This window comes from Chamaea fasciata, unplaced genomic scaffold (assembly GCF_029207755.1).
Source record: "Chamaea fasciata isolate MVZ Bird 193981 ecotype frontalis unplaced genomic scaffold, bChaFas1.0.hap1 SCAF_229, whole genome shotgun sequence".
NCBI lineage: Eukaryota > Metazoa > Chordata > Aves > Passeriformes > Sylviidae > Chamaea > Chamaea fasciata.
Window position 1 is genome coordinate 120,498 of NW_027094314.1, and position 7,144 is coordinate 127,641.

Genomic DNA, 7,144 nt, shown 5'->3' on the forward strand with positions numbered 1-7,144 from the left:
GACAAGGCTCCACTTGTGCAGCAGCAGCAGGAGCAGGAGCAGCAGGAGCAGCAGCAGGAGCAGCAGGAGCAGCAGCAGGAGCAGCAGGAGCAGCAGCAGGAGCAGCAGGAGCAGCAGGAGCACCAGGAGCAGCAGGAGCAGCAGGAGCAGCAGGAGCAGCAGCAGGAGCAGCAGGAGCACCAGGAGCAGCAGCAGGAGCAGCAGGAGCAGCAGGAGCAGCAGGAGCAGCAGCTCCCTGCTGGAGAGGACGCTGTCGTTCACCTCATCCCCCTAAAAGCCTCAGCAGCAACAGCACGGTGTTCCTGCACAGAGCTGAGGGGGCCGAAGAACTCGGTCAGCCTGGCCAGATCTACGTCAGTCCTGCCAAAAGGAAACACAAGTGCCACGTGTTTTCCTGCGTGCTAATTAATGAGTACAGTTTCTAAGCCTTACTGTGGCAAGGGCCAGAAATGAAGGACCTAGGACTTGACAGCAGCTGTGCATCACACTTTACTTTCTTTCCCCATGTCTTCAAACACCTAAATCCTCCTGTCAGAGAAATCTCGTCCAAATTCACTACTCGACACGCAAACTGAAGGTGAAAAAAGCCATTCATCAACCAGAGACAAAGAAATCCTCCTGGCCTTAATAAAGGTCAAACTGGACAGAGGATGAAATGCAAACTGACCAAAACAAAAAACAAAACAAAGACTTACCCAATATGTTTGATTAGGGTGGCCAAAACATACAGAAACTCATTTACAAGCTGAATAGGGAGGAGGGATTGATTCTTGTTTTGTCTCTTCTCCTGGGATTGATTCTTGTTTTGTCTCTTTTCTTAGCCACAGAGTATGGAGTAAGGAAGTCATCTGACTGATCCCCTTGCTTTTCAGAAACCTGAGAAACAAAACAAAACAAAACGAAATTAACAAGCCCAACGAAACCAACCAACCAACAAGAAAACAAAACAGAGAACCACTTTGGGAAGGCAGATCCTCGCCGGCAGCTGGTCCATCACCTACACAGGGGACCCTATTCCAGGGCACTTTTGGGGCACCTGCCTGAGCCTGTCAGGGCGCTCTGCGCAGAAGAGATTTCTGCCGGATGCAAACGTACCTGAGGGAGAGGCAAGGGGGGAGGAATGTTCTAGACAGCTCAAAGCCATTGCTGTGCCACTTCCCGTGCGGCAGGTCCCGTGACAGGACGGGATCTGAGGCTGTTTGAAACTCAAAAGGTAGAGACACCGATTCCAGGTGCCAGTTGGCTTTCTCAGTTTTTCCAGCAAGTGTTTTCCAAACCACGAAGCCCCCCCAGCATCATCCCCCTCCTATCACAACCTGAAAGCATCTCGATTCTGTTTTTGAAACCCCAAGGGACACCTCAGAGTTCAGCGAGTTCTGCCCGTCCGGCCCTCGGTGCCCCCGCCTCCCTGCCTGTCACCCTTGTTTTCATACTCACTCACACAGTTATTCTACCGTGGGCAGCAAAATTGTTCCCGTTTCTCCTGTACTTCTCTGCTCACCTTTGCTCTCAGCTGTGCGGGACCCACGGGAGGAGGCCGTGATCCCGGATCAGCTCACAGGCAGCTTTGCTGGCACGGGCAGCGCTTTGGAATATCTCCAGAATACCGCTCTGAAACAGAAAATAGGACCTGTTCTTCTACGGTCAAGATCGAACGATCGAACTCAGAATTAGCAATCGGACCGGCATCTGATCAGCTTCAAGGTGACACGAACACCAGCTGCTCTCAGCGACTCCAGGGAAGGAAAGACGCTCTCCGTTCAAAGCTACTCTCACGAGGAGTCTTCAGGCAGTGAGAGGATTTTGTCCTTTTGTCCAAGGTTTCGATACCCGAACCGCTCAGGGCGGACGCTGCCGAAGCCGAGAGCTCCCGGCACGTGAGCTTCCCTCCCGCTGAAGCGCAGTTCAGGTAACAAACGTGCTGCCTGTGGATGGAGACCCCCGAAAGAGAAAAGGCCCTGACAGCAGGCACAAAGGCACGGTGCCCACGTGAGGCTCCGTGATGGCAGCAACCTGTTCCAGTTTCAGGGGACAAGGCTGCGACCGGTTTGGACACAAGCAATTATCTCCCCCTCCACACGGACACAAAATCAACAAGGAACAGGTTTTCAAGAAGGCAAAGGCAGAGTCAGCTGCTCCTTTTTGCTTTGGCCTTGAGATCTCAAAGCCATGCAGACTTCTGTACTTTGGGGTTTTTTGGTGCTTTCTTTCCAAATTCTTACCTGGGAGCGAGCCCTCATCACACAAGAGACTGTTGAAAAGGAGAGAATGACCTGGAAAATCCTCTGGCAGTCATAAAGCCCACAGCAACGTTTGCCACGAAGCCCTTCCCCAGGACATCTGAGGATCCACTCGCAGGCTCTGCTTTGTACTGGAAGCCACAGAAATACCATCATCAGACATTTAGACGTTGCCAAAGAATACCTGCTCCTAAGAGCACAAAACTCTGGTTCCCTGGGAGTGCCAGCTCAGGCCTGACCACAGCTTCTTCTGGACCTGTCCATTTCCATTCCTATCGAATTTCATCCCTAACATCCATCAGGAACAGTCAGCCTGCAGCCCAAACATGCAGTGCAAATGGAATCGTAGAGGATGCGGTTCCCAAGACACTTCAGTGCGACTCTAACATTACTAATCGAAACTCAGAGATGAATGTCAGCTCGCTGGGGCAGAACATTCTGTTTGTCGTGCTCGCAGAGCAATACGCAGCGCAAGTCGTTGCGCCTTAGCACTAAAAACCAACGCAGTCCCCACAGACATGGCAGTTCTAACCCCAAGAGGAAACAAAAGAAAGATGCCTCTAATTAACCACCCACGGGAGAATGAGAGTTCATTGTATTTTTATGGCTTTTTTCTATACATTTCTCAAGAATTCCTGGATCGAGAAAGCGGGACTCTTACCTCCAAATCAATACTGAAGAAAAGCTGGAAAAAACTGGTACTTTCCTCAGGTCCGAGTACTGATGTGACGGAAGGAATCTGTCTCCCTTGAGGTACATGTGCTCCTCTGTGAAGAGAAAAAGGTGGGGCATCGTGGAGGAGGACAACCTTCCCAATCCACAAGCACGGACAATAACGAATGGAAGCTGTACTGTGCAGTGTTCCAAGCTGGGAGAACAGCGCAGGAACTGCAGAAGGCCTTTGCTCTGAGGCTCAGCGTGTTGCTGGCCACCCCTCCCCTTCTCTTCCCCAGAATGAAAAGCTCAGTCAAGAGTGTCTGAGCACAAAGCAGGTGGGGAGATCACCATTCCCCAGGGCTCTGCTTTTCACCCCAGCAGTGACACACGCAGGAAGTTCCAGTACCTGGCTTCAGGATCTGCTGTGCCACACGAGCAGGGTCAGGGAGAAGGTGAACCTGAGGTGTGGCCGCCTGATTCCATTCTGCACCGCATCCCAGAGACACAGCAACTGCAAGAGCCCAGGGAGAAAAGCCTGAACTACAGCCCAGATGAACACAACAGGAGCATGGATACATGAACCAGCTTCTGGGACATTTCATAGGCCAGGCAGGTCAAATATCAGTTCTCTCAGGATTTCCGTTCCTACAAGCAAAATTCCCAAGAATTTCTAAAACACATTTCCCACTTTCTCTGTCCATGGATTGTAACAGGTGGCAACACAAAGCAGTAGAGGAGAAACAAGGGAGAGAGGATGGAAATCTTCTTTTAGCTGTCTCACCACGTGCATGCAGGTGGATGAGCAAGGCAACACCTCTCCCAGACACGTCCATGAGCTACAAGCTCTCACCTGCCAAACTGGCAACCGAGCTGAGCCTTACCTGGCTCATCTCTCGAAAGCAAGCCCCTTCCAGATGGGGTCATAAGGAAGCCAGCCGCTCTCATGTTGGAATCATGGCTGCTTAGGGCAGCTACTGTAAGACCCAGGGCGAGGAAACGGCCTCCCGTGATCCCAGGGCAAATCAGGCCAAATATTGGGAAGTCTGATGGTGGGAGGGCTGTCCAGCCCTGGCACAGCTGCCCAGGGCAGTGGTGGAGGCCCCGTCTCTGGAGGGATCAAAAGCTGTGCGGACGTGGCACCTGGGGACATGGGACAGGGTGGCACCGGGGGAATGGTTGGCACTGCCATCTCAGAGGGCTCCTCCGACCTGAAGGTTGCCTGGCAAGCCCAGGATGCCAGGAGCCAGCAGCCATTTCTCTTGGATTTCCTGCCTACAGGCATTTTAAGCCTGCTTGGCTTCACAGGTGGTTTTATGCCAAGGGCATTGCCATCATTTCTGATCTTAATTCAAGGTTTGGAAAGCTGATTTTTATGAGAACTGGTCCATTTCTTTTGATAAGCCTTAACTTGAGAGTTTCTCTGCACACCAAAATCAGGGGGTGAACCCAACGTGGCCCCAAAGGGCTGTGAGATCCCAGCTATCCAAGGCCCAATTCTCTTGGGATTGGTTTCTTGAACCTTTTCAGGGTTCATTTAGCGAACTTAAGGGTTTGGTATAATTTCATGATGAAAACAACCAGAAACCTGTGAAAAAGAAACTGAACGAAAGCCGGCTAAAAGCATCCCCTGCTGATGACTCATTAAAACAACTCGTTCAAAAGGAGGCAGGATTGATTCAATCCTCACCAACCCACCTGGCTAAGGTCAGAGTTCTCTGCCCACCGAGGACACAGCATGCAGCAGGGACCTTTCTCCCGCTCTCCAGCACAGGCTGCCTCCCTCCACGGGCAGGGAACTGCAGCCACTCAGGGAACACCGACTTAGTCCTGGGCTGGCAACAGGAGAGGCACAAGGAATATTGTGAAGTCATTCCGATCTCAGCACTGTCCACGCCTGGGAGAAAGTGCTTCCCACACCATTCTTGGAATTGTCTTGTCTGTCCCTTCCAGCTTCGGAAGGTTTTCTGTGGGAGCTGGGATTCTCGGTGCGCTTCAGGAGCCGCAGGTGCCTAAAGCATTCCCCGGGGAACGTGCAGCTTCCCTTGTGCCTTTCAGTTCTTTATCCCAAACAGTCTCCCCAGTGCTCTACAACCTAGAAAGAAAAAAGCCAAAAGAAGGAAAACCAATTCATTCTGACACGACGGAGGCTTGCTTATACCAACACACTTCCAGGCAAAAAACCATTTCTGCCACTCTAACAAATCGACTTGATCTACTGCCTCAACTCGACGGTAAACTATTTAAACATTGCTTTGAAGGTAAACTATTTAAACATTGTTTCAAGAATTCCAGGCTTGGAAATCTCAGCCAGTGCTCAGCTTGGCTACTTCAAGGACATCCCCACCCAGAGCACCCAGCGCTCCCGGTCCCAAACACCACATTCGCTACAAAGCCCATGAAAACCTTGCACGCACAGACGGCACAAGGTTGCTGCGCGTCCTCTCCGGCGGCGGCAGCGGCTCCCGGGGACGTGACCAGCAGAGCCCGCTCCCAGCTGGCTCAGCCCGGACTCGGTGCAGCCCTCAGCCAGAGCTGCGGGGAGCTGACACCGTCCCCGGGAAGCCCTGCCCGGACAACCGGGGCGTCCTCCCCGCCGCCCCCGCCGAAAGCCCCGCGCTTACCTCCGCCGCGCTGAGCTTTGAGTCAGAGAGCAGCCGCCTCCTGCTGCCGGCTGCGGGACGGGCACGGCTCGGGCCGGCTCGGCCGACTTCTTCTGCCCTAAGGCTTTTGTATTTCCCTCCATTTCCCCGGGCCGGAGGGCCGCGGGGGTGGCGTGTGGGCGCGGCGGAGAGCGGCGGGAACGTGCGGAGCGAGACGGGCGGCCGGCACGGCGGGCGAGGCGGGACCTCGGCAGAGAGAGGCGCCGCCGCCGCTGCCTGCCGGCGCGGGCCCGGCTCCCGCCCGCCCGCCCGCCCGCGGCGCCGCCGAGCCCACAGCCCGTGGCCGCGCACCCGGACACGCCGCGGAAAATCGCGGCCGGGCGGCGCCGTGGTCAGGGCAGGGCGAAGGCAGCCGGGCAGGCGCCCCCTCCCACCCCGTCCTTGCCGTTTTCCCGCTCTTTTTGCCGCCGTCTTTGGAAGGTCAAGCGCGTCGCGCCGAGCCGCCAGCTTGGGAGGGGAAGGACGCGACTTCCGCCCTTCCTCGCCGCCATGTTGGTTGAGGGTGAAGCCACTTCCGGTCGGTCCGCCATCTTTCGTGTTGGCACTGTTCAGGCCCCCCGCGCCGGCTGCTCACCCAGTCACCTGAGTGAATAAAAAACCCGAACCCGCCCGCGGCGCCGCTGCGCCCCCATCCCGCGTCCGCACACCCGCAAACGCCGCGGAAAATCGCGCCCGGACGGCTCCGGGGTGCGGGTGGCGCGCGCAGGCAGCCGGCTGCCACGCGCCCGGGCTCCTTGCCTTTTTCCCTCCCTTTTGGCCCCGAGCTGCGGGCGGGCGGCAGCGCCGCCCCCGAGCTCACAATGCGGGGCTTCCACGCGCGTCGGGGACGGGCGGGGGGGACAGCTGCACTACCGCTCTTTGCCCACAGGGTGGCAGCATTGCCACACAGATCAGGCGGGACGGGCGGCCCGGGGGACAGCTGCACTACCGCTCTCTGCCCACAGGGTGGCAGCATTGCCACACAGATCGGGCGGGACGGGCGGGGGGGACAGCTGCACTACCGCTCTCTGCCCACAGGGTGGCAGCACTGCCGCGCGGCGGCGCGGAGCGGAGGCATAAACGAACGTGCCCAGGAATGCCCTGGCGAACAGCCTCCGGAATAAATGGCCCAAAAGACCCCCGAGCACACCTGCGAGAACCCTGCCAGCAACCAGACCGAAACAAAAAAGCCTTTCATTCAGGCTCTATTCCAAAAATCCCCCCGAATCCCCCCAAATTTACACAAATATCCCCCAAAATTCCCCCTAAAATCCCCCCAAACTCCCCCAAATACCAACAATTCCCCCCCAAATCCCCCCGATTCCCCCCAAAAATCCTCCCAAAAATCCCCCAAAATCCCCCCAACATTGCCCCAAAATCCACCCAAAATTCCCCAGAAATGCCCCAAAATCCCCCCCCAAAAGTCCTGCAAATTTCCCCAAATATCCTCCAAACATCCTCCTAAAAATCCCCCCAAAAATGCCACCAAAACTTCCCCAAATACGCCTTCCAAAATCCACAAAAAATCCCGCAAAAATCTCCCAAAATCCCCCCCCGCAAACTCCCCTAAGTTCCTCCCCGAAATCCCCTAAAAATCCACAAAAAATC

General features: G+C 55.4%; 1 long non-coding RNA gene across 3 annotated transcripts; it reads right to left on the reverse strand.

Moving 5' to 3' along the window:
* Window positions 1-764: 764 nt before the first annotated feature.
* Window positions 765-5,715, reverse strand: LOC136304952 (uncharacterized). Of its 3 annotated transcripts, XR_010724905.1 has the most exons (8): window positions 5,519-5,715; window positions 4,593-4,989; window positions 3,304-3,408; window positions 2,902-3,007; window positions 2,223-2,371; window positions 1,716-1,925; window positions 1,502-1,611; window positions 765-876 (listed from the first exon to the last, which is right to left on the reverse strand). It is a non-coding gene; the product is annotated as an uncharacterized lncRNA (long non-coding RNA). The 3 variants fall into 3 exon arrangements; XR_010724906.1 differs by lacking the exon at window positions 1,716-1,925; XR_010724904.1 differs by having other exon boundaries at window positions 1,502-1,925.
* Window positions 5,716-7,144: the final 1,429 nt, after the last annotated feature.